This window comes from Ictidomys tridecemlineatus, chromosome 6, assembly GCF_052094955.1.
Source record: "Ictidomys tridecemlineatus isolate mIctTri1 chromosome 6, mIctTri1.hap1, whole genome shotgun sequence".
Taxonomy (NCBI): Eukaryota; Metazoa; Chordata; class Mammalia; order Rodentia; family Sciuridae; genus Ictidomys; species Ictidomys tridecemlineatus.
The window spans coordinates 12,745,754-12,768,533 of NC_135482.1; the positions used below are offsets into that span (position 1 = coordinate 12,745,754).

Sequence of the window (22,780 nt, forward strand, 5' to 3'; positions counted from 1 at the left end):
AATGTAGATATTTCCCCTGGGAGCAGGGACCCCAGTCAGAGAGGCACACTGCAGAAACCTTCACTTCTCCTGCCCTGAATGTGCTTTTCCCATCCTGCTGAAAGAGTAGCCTAAGAGGATAATTGAAGAAAAGGGAAAAAATGTTTCTACTTTGAAAGCAGCAAAAATTCTTATGCACCATGTTGGAGAATTATGAACAATCTCACCTGCCCATAATGAGGTGATCCTGTCACAAAAATCACAGCACAGGTGTGTTTTGGTATTGCTGATACAAGATCTCCTTCAAATTAACAAAACAAAACAAAATGCTGTTTCTTCTGTTCCATCTGACATTAAATACATATTCCAGTTCTAGATTATAATACATGTCATATAATTTGGCCCAAATGAGCCTCATGATCACACACACACACACACACACACACACACACACACACACACAATCAAGCAGAACTGAAGCAGAGAAGGAAAACTTTAGAATCTTCGAGAGCAGTGCTTTTGAAATCATGGAGATCAAATTCAGTTCCTGGCTCTGCCACTTACAGAGTGACACTAAGTTTCTTAGCTTCTCTGAGCCTCGATTTCTCCGTCTATGAAATGGGAACATCAACACTCATCTCAAAGTGTCACTGAGAAAATGAAGATAACGAAAGCCAAACACTTTGCATAGAGGCTATTATGTAAGCTGTTGTTGTTGTTATGATTATTGTGATTATTGCTTAGGGTAACACGTAGCACCCCAGTGGTTAGGATAGGAACTTCGATCTCTAGTAATGCCCAGGCAGACTTTTGCCCTTGATTCATCCCTCCTTTGAAAGTAAAAGCAGTAAGAATGGGGGAAGCTGTACTTAAAGTTATATTGCATTTTATAGACGAAGCTGCCCTTCACCATGCATCCTCTGGCTGGATGGTTTGAAGGGAAGCAATTGCCTGCTTTTCTCCAGGGGCCTGAAACTCAGGAGAGGAGCCTCTCCCTCCTTGCAATGAAACCAACTCAAGGCAAAGGTGATCAGGACAGCTTCTGACTCAGCCTCGGGGCTCACAGAGTCTTAAGAAGAGTTTATCAGCTGGCCCTCCAGTCCCACCTGTCTGCCCCACATAAGGAAACACCTGTGTCTGGAGTTCGGCAAGGAGGTCCCGGTGTGTGGCCTATGAACGGAGCTCAGGCTGACTGTCCCTGCTGGTGGCCAGTTAGGGCTATCCCAGCCAGGTGCCTCTCCACCACTTCCCCCCCAGCACACACTATGATTTCTATCCAATCATTTAGCTGCTTAGAATAGCTAAGCTGAATGGGATCCCAGAAATACTCTCTTTGGTGTGTCAGTCATACTTCAATAAAGAGGTTTAAAAAAAGAAGTCCCCCGCACTGCCACTTCTCCACTTCTCCTTCTCCCTCTTTATCCCTTCTCTATCTCTATTTCTCTATCTCTCTCTGTCTCTGCAAATCTCTCTCTCTCTCTCTCTCTCTCTCTCTCTCTCTCTCTCTCTCACACACACACACACACACACACACACACACACACACACACACACACACATCCATCTGTGGGAAATCCCAGGGCACTGGAAAGTACAGCTAGAAAACCACTGACCAAGTCCAGCCCCTTCTCTAGAGTAGCAACAGTGATCCAGAGAGGGGGAATGACTTTCCCAAGGTCACACAAACACCCTAACTCCCAGTCTAGTGTTCTTCCTTCTGCCTAGCACTGAATATAGTTCCTTTCTCAAGTTTCTATTTTCAAATATCTCACTGTATTATTCAAATAAGAAAAAATGTCAGAGTTTGGATTTTAATTACATTAATCAAATTTTAACTGTTTCAGTGGTAATGTTAATATAGTCTCATAATGATTTAAATATGATGGATGAAACTAAACCCACCTACATAAACATACATGCAATAAGTTTCCTATTTGCTGTCCTTAATTATTGGTAGCCCTTTTTGAGTTTTTGTAGTGCTTCTGTGTGTGTGCGTATATACACAAATTATGTATATTTTTCTATTTGCAGTGTACATTCAGCAATATAGTCTATGATTAATACCTAGGAATTTACCACATTCTTTTTATTGCTTTATAACATTCCACATATATGGGTATGTCATAGTACCTTCAACCAAATGATGGGATGGTTTCAATCAAGGCTACAATGCACACCTTTATCCTGGGTACACCTACATCAGCACACGAGTGAACCTATCATTAGAAAGGGATCCTGGAGTTCAGATGGATGGATCATGACACAGAAGTATTTTCAATTTTCATATGCACCCAAATCCTTTCTTTTGATGCACACTGGTCTCTTGAGGGAAGGATTTCTTCCACACCAAAGAGAGAATGAGGTAAAATATTTTCTTGATTAAATAATGCCACGGGCACAGGAACAGATGGATTTGGAAAATCGATCATGCACAGAGGGATACACTTATGTGTAAAGGGAAGGATTTGAGAGATGCCCAAGGTTCCATCCCAAAGCACAAGCCCTATCAATGTGCAATAGTAGCTATGAATTTCTTTACAAGTGGCCTTTCTTGGGGAAAACCATTGTCCCCAGAAGGCTCTTATGAAAACATAGGTATGCTATCTTAAAAGAGTGACACAGAAAGCAAGAGGTCATTTTCAGAGATATTAAGACAGAAAAGATGGAGAGACTAAGTAAGCCCTTCCCCCCAATCATAGCCAGACAGGAAGGAATCTAGGAAACAACGGGTGTACCATGAAAGAGGAGGTGCTGAAGCCCAGGAAGGAAGAGAAGAGTTTCCAAGCACAGGGAAGTGATCTGGAGTTTACCCGACAGAGGGCAAGGTGCTCAGAGGCATGGGAGTCACATGCTTAAGTCTTCAGCCACGTGAACAGCTGTGTGATCTTAGTAAGCCAATTTCTCTTTGGACATCAATTTTCACAATCCGTGAAATGGGAATAAAGTATCTGGATGAATTCAATGAGTAAATGACTATAAACTACTTAGCATGGTGCCTGGCATATGGGAACACCTTGTGGCAGTTGCCACCAGGAGGACAGTGATGGTCACTATCATTCTTATTCTCCAGGGACTCTCCTGAAGTATGTGCAGCTGCCAGGAAATATCCGCTGGGGTGTAATGCCATAGTCGGTTCACAACCTCCATAGGCCCAAGGAAAGAGAAGGAAGGTGAGGGGGAAGGAGGAAGGAGCACACAAGCTGCTGCACCCCTAGCTGGCCCCAGGAGGCAGGGGTGGAGACAGCAAATGTCACACTCTTCGGGAGCTATTGAATACCCATGCCCCCTACTCTAGTAAAGGTTGTGGCGTGGGACAAATAAGGAAAGAATGCGAACACGACACTGGGCCTTATACATTGGACCCAAATCCCAAATCCAGATGAAGAGGACCCCCCAGTGTGTGAGCTTTGAATGATGAGATATATGTGTTGTTTTTCCAGTAAATCAAGGAGTGGATCATTCAGATGCATGTTAAATAGTTAACACTTAGAGAGGAAGGCTCAAATTTACCAGCTTCTTATGTTTAACAGGTCTCAGCTGGTAGCAAGCCTAGAGGTAGGTATTCCCATATCACAGTCGTGGAGCTTGAGGCCAAGAGTCTACCCAAAGTCACCGGATGGCAAGTAGCAGAGGAAGGATTAAGCACAGACAGCACGGCCCCAGATTTCATGCTCTTGACCATGATGGCTTTTGCCTCTGGTGTAGATAAGGGGGGAAATGTCCATTTCTCCCGCCCATTTCCCTCTGCCTCTGGTCACGAGCTTGGTTGGAATGACAGAGATCTATTCAGAGATCAACCGACGCAGAGTCACATATGTGAGGCAAAAAGACCTGGGGTGCTCACAATAGAAGCGGAAGCAAGAAAGATTTTAATTCAAAGGATAGTTCCTCGGGTTTCCAATTCCATGCTGCTTCGAACTCAAATGCAGTTGAGGACATGGTCATTGCCAGGCACTTCCATGTTTGAACTTCATGCAGTTCTGAAAAGCTAATTATATTGATTTATTTCACAGATGAAGAACCTCAAAGCTTGGAGAAGGGACGAGGATGGCTCAATACCACACAGTGAGACAGAAAGCTTAGGACCCTGGACCTTGGCGCTACACAAGGAAAGACAAGCCATGCCCAGGCCTGCCCCGCCCCCTGTCCAACGATTGGCTGGGACATCAGGAGGCAGGGCATCCACGATTTGAGCTTCAGAGATGGTTCAAATGGGCAGCGAGCATTGAGAACTGTAGCTGAGGCTACAGTTTTCATCGCCCATTCTGGGATTTGGTCCTCTTTCTACCTCCCTGCAGCTGTGTCCTGGAGAGTCGTGGAAGCAGATGTTTTAAAACTCCTTGAGAGTGACATGATCAGTGGAAACCTTCAGGGACCCTGAATTACAGAGGAACACCCACTGACATCTGCCTTCCTCTAAGGGGGGGCTGAAAGGACTTGGAAACTTATTTTGCCGGTTGCCATGACAATCCTTTGCATTGTCAGCAAAAATTACTCTGCTACAAACAAGGAAGCACAAAAGCTCCCAAAGTCCTCAGCTCAGAATCCACCTCAGCCCGAGGCTGAGCCAGATCATGCCTAAGTCTTTACTTGGGAAAGCTAGGAAAGAATCGTAATATGAAATTGTCGACACTCCCCTCATTATACTGGGACTTAGAGATAAAATGAAGTGCCTCATGGTGAAGAGTAAATTAATATTTTCAAAGTTGCTTTTATTCTATCTTCAATATCTTCCCCAAAGATGCTTTTATTTCTTAATCCAAATAGGAAGCAGTTAATTGAAAAGTTCTCCTACTTTTATCTGTTTTCATCTGATAAAAGTTAGCATGTTATCCCCAGAGGCAAGTTCGTATTTGTACTTCATCCCCATCAATGGGGGCGGGTGGTTACCAGGGATTAAACTCAGAGGCACTCAACACTGAGCCACATCCCCAGCCCTATTTTGTATTTTATTTAGAGGCAGTGTCTCACTTAGTTGCTTAGTGCCTCGCTTTTGCTGATGCTGGCTTCGAACTTGCGATCCTTCTGCCTCAGCCTCCTGAGCTGCTGGGATTGCAGGCGTGCACCACTGCGGCTGGCAATCCCCAACAATTTTTAAACTTTGCAATTTATCTTTCATTAAATGGCTTTTAGGCACCATGATAAGTAGGTAGTGCACAATATTTAAAAGCCTTTTCTATCACCTTAAAAACCTTGGTATGAATAGACAACAAAACAACTCTGCTCTTGTTGGCAAGTGTAAAGAAGCCATAGCGGGACTGAAGTAGAAACTGTCTTGAATTAGGCTCAAGCCTCCAGATATAGCTCTGCCACTCACTAGCTATGCATATGAAATGAGAAAATTCATATGAAAGTACTTTGCAAACTACCAAGTGTACATACAAGAGGGCTTATTTATACCAAGGTGGTGGTTTTGGTAAAGGTAATATAAGAGCTTGCTCTTTTTTTTAGATCTGTTAAGAATAACTGAGTTTTTTTCCCCAAAATAAACATTCTTTAAAAATATTACTACCACCACCCTGTGGAGTTGAATTTCTGAGTAGTGAGACAATGTGTACATTTGTGTGCAAATCCCTGTGCTCAATTGGGGGAAAGGTCATATGATCTATTTCTTTCCTTCCTGAATCCATCAGGATTTTCGATAAAAGCAAGAGAAGTAGTCTGTGTGACTAACACAAGAAAGGAGTTAAGCAGAAAAGCAAGTCACAAAATAAATGACCACAAAAATAGTAGGATGGGGAGGCAGGGACGACCGGAGAGATCAGACTTGACAAACTGGCAGAAATACAGGGAATTCTGAAGTCTGGCCAACAAGATTCATGACCACGTGGCCCAGTCTCTAAAGGACACTGCTGCTTCTGCCACTCTCATTGTAAGCAGTCTCCTGTCCAATCTCGTTCTTTATTTTGTCACCTTCTGGGGAGGCAAAGTCCCAGGAATGAGTGTCTGATAGGCTCCACGTGGGTGACATCCTGCCTCAAGGATTTGGAGGGCAATTGGGAGGTGGAGTGGGGGTGGCAAATGATGGGAGCATCTGACCTAGGGATTTCCAGGTCTCCACACAATGAAAAAAAAAAATCTCCCCAAGGAAATATGGTGGTAGAAGATGAAATACACATATTTTCTAGAAAGCCATCTTTGTCCAACTCATTTAGTAAAATGAGATGGTTCAAAGATGTGATCTAATGTTGCAGGGTCATTAAATAGGTTTTCTGACTCCCCATCCTGTGTTCACCATCCTAGAAAAAACACAGTGATGTATAAAAGCTATTTCTCTAGATTTAAACAGTATCCCTGGTGAGGTAGGTATGGGCAAGAGAGGCTGACCCCCCACTGAGCATGATTATGTTTCAGGCCCTTTTCATTACTCGAGCTCAGTACATAAAAATAAACAATGCTAGAATGCAGCTGGCCTCCAATGCATGACAGAAGAATTTCATTACTGAAAATCCCTTGGTGCTATATATATATTAATACCTGGCTGCAAGACACCAAATTTTCAATAGAAGCCATTAAGCTCTCCTGTATCTAATTGCCATTTTTTCTTATTTATAGTGCAATAAAAATAATTTTCCATGCTATAATTTGACTTGTTTCTCATTTAAACCTCTTTCTCACTCTCTGTTTCCTCTTCTTTCCTTAAAACTGAGAATTGTGAGGTTTTCAAATTTAAGACCCAGGTTAGAACGCCCTTTCCATATCTCCCAAGCAACTTTCCTGAGACTATCTGAAAAACACTAGTTTAAAAAAGACGCTATCATTATAACTCCAAATGTTGAAGTTTGGACAAGGTTTGGAGGATTTCTGCTCTGAATTTCTTAAGGAAATAGAGGCTTAGAAAGATTGTGCTAGATAAGGTGGAGAGAGGATCTGGCCAAATACCACCAAAGACTCTGCCTTTGAATTTCTGAGCTGAGATTTCCTTGGTCCTCTTATTTCCCACTATCAACCTCATCCAATCTGGATAGAAACTGGAGGAAATTTCTCAGAAAATAGCCAAAGGGGTAAATCCAGCCCATAAATGGGTTTGATTTTGTCCAACAGCCTTGGACCATCCAGTCTTTTTTTTTTTTTTAAGCAATTGCCAGCATTAAAAAAAAAAAACTTAGAAATTTAACATAACTGAATTTCTGGCTCTTTAATTAAAATCAGAACATCTGGTGACTCTGGGTCTATGTTCCCATATGGCAAAATCGTCTGGAGCAGAGTAATGCTGTCTCCTTAGGCAGGTTAGCACACACCTTCCCACACACCTTCCATTCCCCTGTACCCTTCCAGCTTCACATAACTACCACCCACCCTATCAGTATTAGAGTTTGTGACCCTTGAGCCAGTGTATGCCCTTTCAGTTACCAAGATCAGAGTCACTTACTCAGGATCACGCAGTAGGGAGAGGATGCTGAGCCAGAACCTTCTTCATCTTGGCTAGAGCATTATTCAAAGTACGGCTCAAAACTAGGACCATCTCTTTCCTCATCCTCCAAATCCAACCCAAAGCGTATTGTGATTGGTCCTTCTTTCTGTGACTTGCTGTCACCACCGTGGTCTAAATAACCATTTCTTGTCTGGGCTTCTGCACGAGCCTCTGGCTATGTACTGGGTCTCGATCCTCCCGAATTCCTATATGGAAGCTCTCCTTCTGTCCTAGGTTCTGGGTCATTTCTCTCTGGTCCTGCTCTCTAGCCGGGCTCACTTTCTGCTTGCTCCCCATCCCCAGCCACCCTGGTCTCAGAATCGGATGTACTCTCTCCCCCTCTCAGCAATGCTATTTATGAAGGTCTGGAATCACTTTTACCTTTCTAGTCTTAATTCAAACATCCCTGATGGCCTTGGTAGACCATCCTGTGTAGAGCAGTGATGGCCCTTTGGTATTTGTAGTCACCTACCTCTTCCTCTGCTCCGGTGTTTACAACAGCTGACATTATGTATTATTATTATTATTATTATTATTATTATTATTATTTTGTTTACTTACATGTAACCTACCCCACCGCACCCCATGCTAACTCCGTGAGGGCGGCAGGCTGTCTTGTTCCCTGCTGCACCTGGCGCAGGTGCCTAGCATGCAGCCTGGGACATTTGCTGACAAGTGGCTGCTGGGTCTCTCTCGAGTGCCTCCTGAGGCCCAGGGAGGTCAGGTGACTGTCTCCAAGCCGGCTTCCAAGCACGCTGCACTCTTCGCACTCCCAGAGGGGCATCAGGCAGCTCCTGGGATGCAGAAATACTGCCTCGCTCGGCGGCCGAGTCCAGGCGCGTCCAGGGTCTGCAAGCCGCTCCCGTTGCCGGAGGGCGGCGGGGGCGGGGCCTCGCTGTCCGAGCCAATGGGCGACGCGGCGCGGGGAGGCCGGGCGGCCGGGCGGAGGCGCTCGAGCGCGAACAGGGACAGCCTCGGAGTTCCTGGGACCCGCAGCGGATCGCAGACCTGCACCTGGTGTGGCCGCCGAGGGCTCCCGGGTCCTGTCCCTGCGGCTCGCACGGTAAGCCGCGCACCTCGGAAAAGTCGATCCGGTGGGATCTCTGGCACCAGATCCCGAGCCCGGAGCCCGAAATGCCGGTGCCTCCTGGCGGCGGGCTGCTCCCCGGGAGCTCCGGCTCCGTGCCCGCGGGTGCGGGCGAGCCGAGGGCCTGGGAGTGACGCGAGGAGCCGCGAGCCGAGCTCCTTCCCCAGCTGCAGCTGACCGGCCCGGCGCTGGACCCTCGGACCGACTGGTCTGCGTGCGGGAACTGCCTGCGGGGCACAGAGCCGGGCTCCAGATCGTGACTCCTAGAGTCTGCGCGGGGCCCGGGGCAGAGCTTGCTGGGAGCCGGGAGCCGCAGTAGCAGGATCAGGGCTCTGCACCCAGCAGCTGCCCTAAGTCTTTAGAGTCCTCGAGACCTGTTGCCCTGGGGCTAGGGTCCGATTTGTCCTGCCTTTTCCTATTTCCAGTTACCCCGAGGCGCAGGAAGAATTCTCAGAGCGGTTGCGTAGCCAAGTTAAGAGCAGAGACGGGCCCGGTGTATTGCCTGCTGTATGTATTCTCTACTTGTTTGGCTCCTGCGGGCTGAGCACCAGACACCGTGCTAAGCCCAAGCTGCACGAAGACAGGCCTTGGGGGAGCTCCTGGGGCTGAGGGATAGTCACAAGAACGGTTACAGTGCAGTAGACAGCAAGGGAGGTATCAGAGTGGAGGTGGCCAATGAGTGGGGACTTGGAAGACTGGGAGGGGTTGCCAGACTGAAAACTACGTGAGTGAAGGATGGGGTGGGCTCTGCTGGCATAGCAGGAATTCCAGGTTGATTTTTCTCCTTCGGAGATAAAGGAACTAAGAAGTCAAGCCTCCTGATTAGATCATCCTACATCAGACATAGGAAATGTCGATGTGCCAGGGGGCTAATCCATGTGCAGACCTGAAAATGCAGCCTTAAGAATATTTAGGACTTTGGCCTGGGTGCAGAAGGGCTGTGGAAGAATTCCAACCAGTGCTCAGGTCACTCTGGCAGCTCTGTGGACAATCCACGGAGGCTGGCATCAGCAAGCTGGTAAGTAGTAGCAGCTGGTGTTTGGGGGACTTGGCTGCAAAAACCCTGGCCCCTTAAGGCTGCTGTCTGGCGTGGAGCTCTGCTCCCCAGCTTCTGGGCATGGATTCAGGTGGGAGCCGTGTCCCACGTGACACTTGCTTCTGCAACCTGCACATCATTCTTGTGTTGTTTCTGGAGCCTGTGCCTCGATCTTGTCATCCAGGATGACCTCTGGAGGACTTTGAAGGGTGTTTTGCTCTCCTTTTCTCACCTTCTGGAACCCTGGGTGCCTTTTTCCTTTCGTCGGGCTCCTCTTTCTGTTTTGTACGCGCCCAGTCTCTACTGTCAGAGACAGGGCTGTGTGTAGATTGGTACGGAAGAAGAACATGGGTTCACTTGGAAATCAGACCATAAAGTCACTTTAGCTAAGTGCCTTGCAGACATTTCCAGTCTCCCAAACTTCTGGTTGTTTGTTTGTTGGTTTGTTTGTTTTCATAAAGGGAAATCACTATAACCATCTTTCATAGGTTGCATTCCATGGAAAAAAAGACTCAGAAATTCTGAGATTTGTAGGCAAGCAGATTCTTGAAAAGTGGCCTTACACCTCAAGAGGATAAACAGCGAGGGAAGCAGGACAGGGCAGAGGGAGAAGTTGGACAGTGATGCAGTGTGAGAGGGGCCTCGATCCACCCACAAGGCAAGGGGCCAGGCCTTTGAAGCCCCATACTGACCAGCCAGTGGGTGCAGGCCGCTCCCAGGAAGGGGGCATGACTTTAGGTGACCCTTCAGCAGAATGGTTCCTGCAGAGGGACTCCCTGGGGCAGCTGGACCCGGGGAGGTAATGAGTGTCTCGGTTGTGGAGAGCCTGGAGAGCCGTCCCACAGCACGGACTACAACACTCCAGGATGGCTTTGGGAAGTAAGTGAGATAGTGCTTTGTGCTGTGCCTGGTACTTGGCAGACACTTAAGAGAGTGTTCATTTCTCTCTCCTTCAAGTTTCTTGACTGTATCTGAAAATGGATTTTGGAGTTTTAATTGAATAAATCAGTTTTCATGAGGAGACTCTACTAATGACGCCACAGTGGCCACTGGATCCCATTATTGAGTGCCCATTATGTTTACAGATTCTCTCATACTTGCCCAGGATTACTCAAAGTTAGGGACTTTTATTCTCACTTTGCAGGCAACTCAGCCTTATCCAAAACCCAATAGGGTCTATGTCCTTTGGCCACAAAACAATAGTTATATTACCAGGCCCAAATATATGATTTGTTACTTTCTACAAAGTGCTTTCGTTGGTGGATTGCTTGATTCATTGTTCATTCATTTAGCCACATGTTAATTCAAGCAATGGGTAAGGAGTACCTCCCAAGCAGTGGGAGCTGTCCTAGGTGCTAGGGATACAGTTTAGTCTACTAAAGGAGACAGAGAAAGACATTAAGTACTTTGACTCTTGAAAGGCAAACATTGAAGGATGGAGCATCACACTGCAGAGCCAGGATGTGACAGGGAATGATGGGCTCTTGCCAGTGGACGCTCATGATTCAATTTCAACATAACCTCCTGGAAAGGCCTTTGGTCCCTCCGGTGTAAAGCAGATCCCCCTTCAGAGGACTCGTTTATCTATCCACTTCCTGGCTGCTGGTTCTCCCCACTAGACTGCAGGTTCCAGGGGATCATATATCACTTTATCCCAAGAGCCCAGCAGTGCTTAGCACATATTTCTTGAATGAATGAAATGAATGAAGGGTGGATCTGCTTCACAGGGCAGTCAGGGAAGGTCACTCAGAGAAGGGATATTCACACCGAGGTATGGGGGATAAGAAAGACTCAGCAATGCCAAAATCAAGAGGCAGATAGAGCAGCTTGTCCAGGGACCACAAGATGAATGAACGGAGCCCACTATGATTGGAGCATGATGGATAAGTTTCATGGAGCCATTGGAGGGGAGTGTGAAGTTGACGGGCCTTGAAGATCATGGGGAGCTTGGATTTTATTCAGTGCACAATGAAGTCATTGAAAGAAGTAAAGCCTAGTAATGACCTTATCTAGCAGCATATACCTGTTCTTTTTTTTTTCTTTTGTCATGTGTCTAGGAGGTAGACTCCATGACAAAAGGTGCTCAGTAAATGCTGCTTAAATGAATGGGTGACCTAGTCATGTTTTAAAAGGATCCCAAAAGCCACAAAGTGAAAAGTGGATTAGAGAGAAGAAAAAATGGGACCTTGTAACCAACCAGAAGCTAGTGGGAGAGATCCGAGTGTCTGGCCCAGAGGATGGCCAGGGTGTTGCAGGAAGGCAGAAAGAGCTGAACTCTATTTGGGATGTAAAATGGACAGGACTTGCTGATATGTTAGAATGGGGAAAGACAAAAAAGAAAGGGATGGAGGATGACTGCCAGGAGTGTGGTTTAAGACTGCGTAAATGCCAGGTGTCCATCAGTGGGTGAATGGGTAAACTAAAGGTGGTCTATACAGGCAATAAAATATTACTCAGCCATAAAAATAAATGAAGTACTACTGCATGCTACCACATGAATGAGCTTGCAAATGTAAAAATATACATCAAAGAAGCTAGGCCCAAAATTTATAGATTGCATGGTTAGTTTTTTATGAAATAATCAGAATATGTGAATTCATAGAGTCAGCAGATTGATGTCTCAGATTGAGGCTGGGAGAGAAGGATGTCTGGGACATGGCTATGTAATTGTTGAATGGTTTCCTTTTGGGATGATGAAAATGGTTTGGAACTAGGTAGAGGTGGTATCTACATACATTGTGAAGATACTAAATGCCAATGAACTGTATCCCTTAAAATGGTTAATTTTGTGTGGTATAAATTTCACCTCAATTAAAAAAAAAGATTGGGTAGATGCAAACACCATTCACATAATGGAAGAAACGGGTCAGGAGCAGGCTGTACGTGTGGGACAAAATTCAAGTGCCCTTTTGGAGATGCTCATAAACTATCTGTTTGGAGATAGGCATTGGACATAAGTCTGGGGTCTAGAAGGCGAGTCTGGACTGCAGATATAAATATGGCCATTGGTAGCACTTAGATCTGCCAGTCTATCAGACAGAAGAGTTTTAGGGACAGAGTGTAGAGGAGAAAATTGAAGTCCTCAATCATTTTTTTTACTCTGATTCTCATTACTACTTTAAGAAGAAGGTGCTACTATTCTCATTTTCATATGTCAAAATTAAAGATTCCCCCCAAAATGAACTTGCTCAGGGTCAGATAATATATTCATGTGGCTCTCCAGACTGCTTGTCCCTTGCCTTTCCAGACTACCATGATGTCATTTAGAAACTAAGCAAATCCCTCCCTCCCTTCCTCCCTTCTCTCCTAGAGCCATGACTGGGTATTCACCTAGGGCAGTCCTATGCTGGCCTACATCGGTGGAGAAAGTAGATATGGCTCTTATCGCCTGGTATTACCCATCACACAAGCAACTGACCACAGATTTGGGGACCTTACAAGCAAGAGCAGGGACACCTATCTCAGGCTTGGAGGTGGGAGGAGGCTTAGGTTTGCAGTAGGAGCAGAAGGAATGAACTTGAGAAAGAGCAGACTCCCTGGAGGTCGGTGACCTCGGAACAGCTGCTCTGAGAATTCCCCTTCCCTTCATTCCCCAGGATTCCCAGGTCGCTGGCACTTTCCATCTCATCAAGAGCATCTCTGTGTCCTGTGATCCTGGAGGCAGCATGCAAACCAATGTCTTGGCTTCACTTTAGGTGGGAGCTTTGAAGGGGTATCAAACAGGCTGGCTTTATCCCTTGAGCAAGTGACTTATCTCCTCTGGACCTTCCTTTGTGTATTTGTGAAACAGAACCCATAATGTTCACTGCTCCGTGTAGGAAATAAATAAGATGATGTCGCAAGGTGTTGGGCACATTGTCAATGCTCAGAATAATGTTATCTCATTTGAAGATACAGAGTCCCTCATGTTCTGTTCATTGTTTAAAATATATATATATATATCTCCATGCTCCCTTGGAAGGTTCTGATTTAGATGTTCTGAGACGGACTGTTGTAACAATCTGTACATTTAGGAAGCACCCCAGATGGTTCTGCTAGAAGCAAGTTTAGGAACCATGGGTTTAGACCAAATACTCTTTGCTCTGGTGACGGTGAAAGGGTTAAGCACCTAGAAGCAGAATTTTGCCTTCTAGGAATTATTAGCCAATGACTGTGCTGTCTGGTGATGTAATGTCTTGGACTGGCACTCCATTGGTTAAGTGTATTGTTTCTCCTGCTTTGCTGTGTGAGGAGCAGAGCTGGAGCCCAAGGGTTAATAATTTTGTGGCAGCAGAATCCATCCCCCCACCGCCCCCCTGCTTCTGCTAGGTGTGAGTATGTGGCAGGGCCCAGCAGACTGTTACCCTTCTCTTTCCAATAACAGCCAGCCTCTCCTCCTCACCTCCTCCCAAGCAGAGCACATGTCCCCCGTAGTACTACAGGGGAGGAGGACTGAGGAGGGGCAGGAGGAGGAGACGGAGGAGGATTCTTGAGCGAAAACGGAGCCCTTTCAAAGTTCCCTGCTGCAGTCTCTCCTAGCCACCTGGGATGGGCACAGCCCCCTGTCCCCCTGTTGAATTGCTAAACTGCCACCTGCTTCTGAGCGTTTGTTCAACCTGGTGGAATCCTCAGAACCAGGAGGTGAGCCCAAGGTTTTGGAAGAGGGAGTGGGTCTGGTGGGGAGAAGCCCTGGGGCAGTGGGAGGAAGCAGCCCTAAGCTGAAGGTCAGGTACAGGCTGCCGGTGGCCTGCGGTGTGAGCTTGGCCAGGACAGTCTCCCTCTCTGGATCTGTTTGCTAAAGTGCACGCTGTGGGGCTTGGATTAGGACCCTCAGAGACTGACAGGCACCACTGGAAATATGCTCTCTTGGACCTAGAAACGAACATGTCCTGGGTGCAGCTTTCTATAAATGCTCCCGAAGATAAAGGCTTTCCTTGGGGAACAGAGGCCGGAAGGGAGCCGCTCAGCCTCTATCTCTAAAGCCAGCTCTAAACCAGGCCCCTCCTTACATTGTCTGGGCTCCTTCTCTAGTGCTCTACCTCAGCGGAGTGGAACGAGTGGAACGGCAGACTCTGGGCTGGGATTTCTCCAGACATTCCTGAAGGCTTGAGCATATTGTTTGAGGGTGCGGGGCTGGGTGAGGGGGCGGGGTGTGGAAACCTTTGGGTTCCTGACCCCTGAGATATCAGTGTGCCTTAATGAATTGGGACACTCTCGTAAGTGTTCCAGGTTGGGGCTCTCGGGGTCGGGAGAGGAATCCTGCTTGTGTCGTAGATGGCATGGTTACGATGGTTTTCTTATTTGTGTTTAATGGACTATAGATTATTACCCCAGCTTGCAACTTCTCACCTTGTCCAGGAAGGATCCCAGTGTGTGCATGCCTGCCCAAGGGGCAGATCAGAAGAGTAGAAGTGGGGATAGGAGTGGGGAGCAGAGGACCTGGGAAGGGCTGCCTGCAGGAAACTGGCTTCCTGTCACAGGTGATTCAAGGTACCCTTGCCTTCCTTAGGCATACTACAATGCTACCCGTCTCTTGCAGCCTTCCAAAAAGATACAGAAATAGAAAGTTCTGCTATTTTTTTCTTTTTAGAATTCGGTTATACGTGGGAGTTCCCAATTTCTTTAGGGAGAATGGAGGCTGCAGAGGGTTTTCTTTGTGTCTTGTGTGACCCTTGACATCTGCCACTCAGTGTGGAGGCTTTGCTGCTGAAGAGCACGTCGTTGAGCATGTCACCAGCCCCTCTGAGCCTCACCTCCCTCATTTGTAAACCACAGAGGTAGGAAGGATCAGACCAGCTGGCTTCACCTGGTCATCTGTGCCTTGGATTGCACTAAGCCTTTGGAATCGGAGCCTGTTGATTAAGTGGGGTTGATGGGTAAAGAGTGTTTGAATAAAGGGACCCAGGCAGCTTATGTCCTCTGGGTGCTAGGTGCTTTACGTGTACTTTAGTCATTGCCCTCTCTCACCATCCCTGGGAGTAGGTGGAATTGACTCCATCCTACAAATGTGAAAATCAAGGCGTGTGGAGGTTGAAGGACTTGCCCAAGATCATCCACCAAGGCAACGTTAAGGCTGGTATTTAAACCTGGGCAGGTGAATACACCAGGGGGCAGCACATGGCAGGGTGAGGGTGGGTCTGGATCTGGAATTCTTGTGCTACCACCGCTTCCTTGCATGCTCTTCTTTTCACTAGCAACTGTGCACTGATTTTAGAGAGACTTGCTCGCCCAGATTATTGGGGATGGTCCAATTTACTGTCTGACTACAGAAAAGCAGAGCAACCGTGTCTCAAAGGAACCTTACCACGTTGTTTGGAACAGATCTGTCAATTCATAGCTGAGACAGTGCAGGTCCAGCAAAGTTAGGTGATCTGTTCCATGTCACTCTGTGATGGCAAGAGATGAAGACCCAGCCCCCTTGTCCTCGGTGTCTGAAGCTGTATTTGCCATTAGTGAGGTTTTTAAAGCTTTCATTTGGGAACTTTGAGATGAGGTTAACTGAGTTATTCTCACCTCCAGGCCCCTTTGAAGGGCCAGCAGACTAGACCCATGGAACACAGGCCCGGCACTTGGCATTGTAGCAGACGTCTGGGACATGAAGGGCAGTAAGCAAGCTGGCGTGAGACCTGGTCGTTTTCCTGGAACAGGTTTAGTATGTGAGCAGCATTTATGAGTGGTCTCACTCCCAAGTCAGTCATGTTTCCCAGTGGAGGGCTGAGCCCCTGACCCTGTCCCTCATGTGAGGCTGGCCTGTAAGAGCTCTTGCCACATGGTTTCTGTTCTTTGTCTTTCCCACTCTGCTGCATGTTTCTAAGGTGCGGCTCCCAGAATGTTAATCTTAACTAATTAGTGGATCTGTCTTGTGTGTGTGTGTGTGTGTGTGTGTGTTGGGGCGGGGTTGGGGGGGGTGCTAATATCATAGATGAATGGTGATATACACCCAGAAACAAAAACCATCCAGTAATTATTAAAAAGTGCTGGGTGGGTACTTGATTCACTTCATGATCACTATCATATTTTTAAAAAGTATTATTCTAACACCAGGCTTCAAATATTCAAACGATTATCCTAGGAAAGAGGAGGGCTTATCATTATTGTACAGGTCTGGAGGAAAAAGCTACAGCAGCTGGTGGGAGTTAGGAAGAGTACGCTGACCAGGAGCTGGTCCATGGGGTACAGTCCACCATACTTGCCCTTTTTATTGGAAGCAGGCAGAAACCCCAGAGCTTTCTGCCTTGGCCAGGAGTCAGACTTCATAGCCTTATAAATCTAAGATTTCTTGATCCTTTCTCAAGCCAAGAGTAACTGAGAGGAAGTCAGAGTACATAAGGGCTGTGTCTTACTCATTCTTTGGGTTCCAAAGCCATACTACAGGCAGGAAATTATGCATAGCCAAAAATACCCTTGAAAATATTTTAACCATCAAAAATATGCATTATACATAGTGTTTGTGTATGCAACCCTGAACAGCAATTCCTGTAACCAGTGTGCAAAACACTGGCCTAGACTAAAGGGTAGAAAAAGAAAATCGGTCTGTGTCTTCCTCCTGTTCTGTCTTTAAGGTAACTGTCAAGCCATAAGCTGGTACAGGTGACACAGAGGATTCTCAGGTGCTTTGCTTGCTTGCCAGTTTGCATGATCTGTTTGCATCATCTGTTTGCATAAACAGCTCTAATACTTCCATACATGCTCAGTGTTTTTAATGATAATGAAAATATAATGATCCGTGTGGAAACACCCAGCCCAGGCACTGTGGCAGAATAGATAGGTGGGTGGAGGGTGACCGGCATCCTGGCCTTCCAGACTTGCCTGGGCCAGTCTTTGAAAAGTTTTAAAGAAGAATGTGGTTCCTCACATCCCGGTTGGCCTTTCTGGATTCTCCGGTTCCTGTTCACTTTTACTTCTAAAATCCAGAGTTTCTAAAAGAATGGGCTCGGAGGGGGCACAGACCTGAGTTCAAATGCCAGATGTTACCTATCGTCGTGTGACATTTGGTGTGTCACTTGACCTTTCTCTGTTCAGTGTTCTCACTTGTCTCACTTGTGAAAATGGGACTCCTGGGACCTCCCTAGAGGGTGCACAGTAGGAATAATGGAGGATGTGGAGAGAGAGCCTGGAACCTACAGAGTAGGATCAATAAATGTGAATTTATTCATTCTCCTTGGAAAGTGTTACAGGGAGATGTTGTTGTTTGGGTTCCTTCCTTCCTTCCTTCCTTCCTTCCTTTCTTTCTTCAATCTCATCTCACACTACTTTGCTCACATTAGTAGCATCTCGAGGAAGCTTTCTACAAGCTCTTGGGACCCCTCACGTGGCATTTCTCTTGGAATGCATGTGCTTACAGCCGAGCCCCTCCTGGCTCATCCTCATGCCCGTTACCTAAGTAAGCACCAGAAGGTTGCCCTGGAAGGGAGATGTTGAGTTGAATACAGTTTTGAAGCAGGAATGACTGATGTGAATATTCTGGGCTGGGGCTGCTTCACTCAGGGGCCAAGTGAGCTGGTGATTTGAGGGATGAGACCAAGAAGTTTTCGAGCCAATGTATAGCTTCAAATTCAAATCCCTGGGAATTGCATTATTGAATGCCCATTTCCGGGGAGCTCAACAAATATTTATGGAGTTCTTACCCTTTGGGAGGAAGCCTTCTAAGGGCTGGGGATCTGTTGGGGACAGTACAGACAAGGTTCCAGCTCACCTGGATCTCATATTCTGGTGGAGAAGGTAGAAAATAACCATAAAACAAATACGCTGTATGATGTCACTTAGTAATTAGTGCCATGAAGAAAAATAAAGTGGGATAAATGTTCTGCAGAGCCAGGAAGTTTAGGAGTAGGCTTTGGAAATATCTGTGGAAAAGAGTTTCAAGAGGAGGGAACAGGAAGCAAGTCCCGGGGCAGGTGGAGAGGAGGGGGAAGCAAAAATTAGGGAAGATGTGATCAGAGGGGTACCCAAAGCCAGGTCTGCTGGAGACACATGGCCCATGCAGGAGACTTTGGAGTCTATCCTAAGTTGGAGGTTTTGAGCAAGGTAATTATCAGCATTCACTTGCTATTTTAATTGATTTTTGTTTCTAAATTATCACATGGTAAAATTATGTTTGTTTGGGTGTGTTGTTCAATGACGTTTAGCTCATGTACAGATTCACGCAGCTACCAGCACCACGGTGAGGAACCCGCACATCAACGCACCCCTCCACATAGCAAGGTCCCTCCTGCCGTCCTTGGAAGGTTACCAATGCCCCGCCTTTAGCATTTGGTAACCATGGAGCTGCTCTCCATCCTTATAGTTGTGTCTTTCCAAGAATGTCACCAATGTCACTTTTTTTTTTCTTTTTTGGTACTAGGGATTGAACTCAGGGGCACTCGACCACTGAGCCACATCCCCGGCTCTATTTTGTGTTTTATTTAGAGACAGGGTCTCACTGACTTGCTTAGTGCTTCACCTTTGCTGAGGCTGGCTTTGAACTCAATCCTCCTGCCTCAGCCTTTTGAGCCGCTGGGATTACAAGCGTGTGCCACCCCGCTCGACACATGTCACTTTTAAAGATGTCACATACATGGAATCCCCTGGTATGTAACCCTCCGAGGCTGGCTTCTTCCCCTCGGCACAGTGTCTTTGGAGGTCCGTCCGTGCTGTGTGACTCGGGAGTTGTTCCTGTTTATTGCTGGTGTTTCACGCTGGAGATAAATCATGACTGTCTGTCCACTCCTTGAAGGACATTGGGGTGGCTTGCAGCTTTGTGGGATTAGGAATAAAGGTGCTTTAAGTCTGTGTTCAGGTTTTTGTGTGAACATAAGTTTTTAGTTTTCTAGGGTGAATACCAGGAAGGAGTTGGCTTCCTGGGACGTACGCCATGGGCTGCAGATTAAGTTGACATTTAACTTTATAAGAAACTGCAAAATTATCTTCCACACTGGCCATGCTATGTTATGTTTCCATCAGCAAAGTGTGAAAGTTCCAGTGGCTCTGTGTCCTTGTCAGCATTTGGTGTTGTCAGTATGACTTTAATTTAAACATCCTGTGACCTTAGTGGAATGTCACTGTGGTTTTAATTTCAATTTCCCTAATTTGCTAACGATGTTGACTATCTTTTCAGGTGTATAGTTGCCATCCTTATAACCTCTCTGGCAAAGTGTCTATCCAGATCTGTACTCCCTCGACCCCCACAATGCTTTAGTTTTTGATATTGTTAAGTTTTTAATATTCTTTATCCAGGAGATTCTGAATACAAACACTTTCTTGAAAATGGGATTTGCAAATGTTTACCATATTTTTAAAGGGTCATTCTGAACGTGTGTGGGAGGGAAACTGTCAGGGCAAGGGTGGACACAGAAGGATCAGTGAGTGGACTATTCCAGTAGTTCATGGGGGAGAGACAACAGTAACTTGGATGAGGATCGAGAAGTGGTCAAAACAAAAAAACACTTGAAAGTAGAGGCACTTGAACTTGTGATGGATGAGATGTGAAATGTGATGGAAAAGAGGAAGCAAGAAAGGCAGTAAGTCTAGTGGTATTGAGACTTTATAATTCTGGCATAGTCTTTGCTCTTAAGGGGTTTAACATCCAGCAAGGGGGGGGGAGGTTTACTATAAGCAGCTCACCTGGAGTGTGAGGTGTGCTCTCACCTGGAGTGTGAGAAGGTGTGCTCTCACCTGGAGTGTGAGGAGGTGTGCTCTCACCTGGAGTGTGAGAAGGTGTGCTCTCACCTGGAGTGAGAGAAAGTGTGCTCTCACCTGGAGTGTGAGGTGTGCTCTCACCTGGAGTGTGAGAAGGTGTGCTCTCACCTGGAGTGTGAGAAGGTGTGCTCTCACCTGGAGTATGAGGTGTGCTGTCACCTGGAGTGTGAGGAGGTGTGCTCTCACCTGGAGTGTGAGAAGGTGTGCTCTCACCTGGAGGGAGAGAAGGTGGGCTCTCACCTGGAGTGTGAGGAGGTGTGCTGTCACCTGGAGTGTGAGAAGGTGTGCTGTCACCTGGAGTATGAGAAGGTGTGCTCTCACCTGGAGTGTGAGAAGGTGTGCCCTCACCTGGAGTGTGAGAGGGTGTGCTCTCACCTGGAGTGTGAGAAGGTGTGCTCTCACCTGGAGTGTGAGAAGGTGTGCTGTCACCTGGAGTGTGAGAAGGTGTGCTCTCACCTGGAGTGTGAGGTGTGCTCTCACCTGGAGTGTGAGAAGGTGTGCTCTCACCTGGAGTGTGAGGAGGTGTGCTCTCACCTGGAGTGTGAGAAGGTGTGCTCTCACCTGGAGTGTGAGGTGTGCTCTCACCTGGAGTGTGAGAAGGTGTGCTCTCACCTGGAGTGTGAGAAGGTGTGCTCTCACCTGGAGTGTGAGGAGGTGTGCTCTCACCTGGAGTGTGAGAAGGTGTGCTGTCACCTGGAGTATGAGAAGGTGTGCTCTCACCTGGAGTGTGAGAAGGTGTGCTCTCACCTGGAGTGTGAGAGGGTGTGCTCTCACCTGGAGGGTGAGAAGGTGTGCTCTCACCTGGAGTGTGAGAAGGTGTGCTCTCACCTGGAGTGTGAGGTGTGCTCTCACCTGGAGTGTGAGAAGGTGTGCTCTCACCTGGAGGGTGAGAAGGTGTGCTCTCACCTGGAGTGTGAGAAGGTGTGCTCTCACCTGGAGTGTGAGAAGGTGTGCTGTCACCTGGAGTGTGAGAAGGTGTGCTCTCATCTGGAGTGAGAGGTGTGCTCTCACCTGGAGTGTGAGAAGGTGTGCTCTCACCTGGAGTGTGAGAAGGTGTGCTCTCACCTGGAGTGTGAGGTGTGCTCTCACCTGGAGTGTGAGAAGGTGTGCTCTCACCTGGAGTGTGAGGAGGTGTGCTCTCACCTGGAGTGTGAGAAGGTGTGCTGTCACCTGGAGTATGAGAAGGTGTGCTCTCACCTGGAGTGTGAGAAGGTGTGCTCTCACCTGGAGTGTGAGAGGGTGTGCTCTCACCTGGAGTGTGAGAAGGTGTGCTCTCACCTGGAGTGTGAGAAGGTGTGCTGTCACCTGGAGTGTGAGAAGGTGTGCTCTCATCTGGAGTGAGAGGTGTGCTCTCACCTGGAGTGTGAGAAGGTGTGCTCTCACCTGGAGTGTGAGAAGGTGTGCTCTCACCTGGAGTGTGAGGTGTGCTCTCACCTGGAGTGTGAGAAGGTGTGCTCTCACCTGGAGTGAGAGAAGGTGTGCTCTCACCTGGAGTGTGAGGTGTGCTCTCACCTGGAGTGTGAGGTGTGCTCTCACCTGGAGTGTGAGAAGGTGTGCTCTCACCTCTCACCTGGAGTGTGAGAAGGTGTGCTCTCACCTGGAGTGTGAGGTGTGCTCTCACCTGGAGTGTGAGAAGGTGTGCTCTCACCTGGAGTGAGAGGTGTGCTCTCACCTGGAGTGTGAGGTGTGCTCTCACCTGGAGTGAGAGGTGTGCTCTCACCTGGAGTGTGAGGAGTGTTCTCACCTGGAGTGTGAGAAGGTGTGCTCTCACCTGGAGTGAGAGGTGTGCTCTCACCTGGAGTGTGAGGAGTGTTCTCACCTGGAGTGTGAGAAGGTGTGCTCTCACCTGGAGTGAGAGGTGTGCTCTCACCTGGAGTGTGAGGTGTGCTCTCACCTGGAGTGTGAGAAGGTGTGCTCTCACCTGGAGTGTGAGAAGGTGTGCTCTCACCTGGAGTGTGAGGTGTGCTCTCACCTGGAGTGTGAGGTGTGCTGTCACCTGGAGTGTGAGAAGGTGTGCTCTCACCTGGAGGGTGAGAAGGTGTGCTCTCACCTGGAGTGTGAGGTGTGTTCTCACCTGGAGTGTGAGAAGGTGTGCTCTCACCTGGAGGGTGAGAAGGTGTGCTCTCACCTGGAGTGTGAGGTGTGCTCTCACCTGGAGTGTGAGGTGTGCTGTCACCTGGAGTGTGAGAAGGTGTGCTCTCACCTGGAGTGTGAGAAGGTGTGCTCTCACCTGGAGTGTGAGGAGTGTTCTCACCTGGAGTGTGAGAAGGTGTGCTCTCACCTGGAGGGTGAGAAGGTGTGCTCTCACCTGGAGTGTGAGGTGTGCTCTCACCTGGAGGGAGAGAAGGTGTGCTCTCACCTGGAGTGTGAGAAGGTGTGCTCTCACCTGGAGTGTGAGAAGGTGTGCTCTCACCTGGAGTGTGAGAAGGTGTGCTCTCACCTGGAGTGTGAGAAGGTGTGCTGTCACCTGGAGTGTGAGAAGGTGTGCTCTCACCTGGAGTGTGAGGTGTGCTCTCACCTGGAGGGTGAGAAGGTGTGCTCTCACCTGGAGGGTGAGAAGGTGTGCTCTCACCTGGAGTATGAGGAGGTGTGCTCTCACCTGGAGTGT

At 47.6% G+C, this 22,780-nt stretch overlaps 1 protein-coding gene and 1 long non-coding RNA gene across 2 annotated transcripts in view; both read left to right on the top strand.

Annotated features, from left to right (window-relative positions):
* The window catches only part of LOC120887834 (uncharacterized), a 60,451-nt gene extending 55,764 nt beyond the window's left edge, over window positions 1-4,687 (top strand). Inside the window, exon 5 of the long non-coding RNA XR_005731119.2 lies at window positions 3,993-4,687. This is a non-coding gene — a long non-coding RNA (uncharacterized LOC120887834). The remainder of the gene's footprint in view (window positions 1-3,992) is intronic.
* A 3,617-nt stretch (window positions 4,688-8,304) lies between these two features.
* Window positions 8,305-22,780, top strand: part of Syn3 (synapsin III) — a 424,399-nt gene continuing 409,923 nt past the window's right edge. The window contains exon 1 of the mRNA XM_078052454.1: window positions 8,305-8,456. The gene's annotated coding sequence lies outside the window, so the exon portion shown is untranslated. The remainder of the gene's footprint in view (window positions 8,457-22,780) is intronic.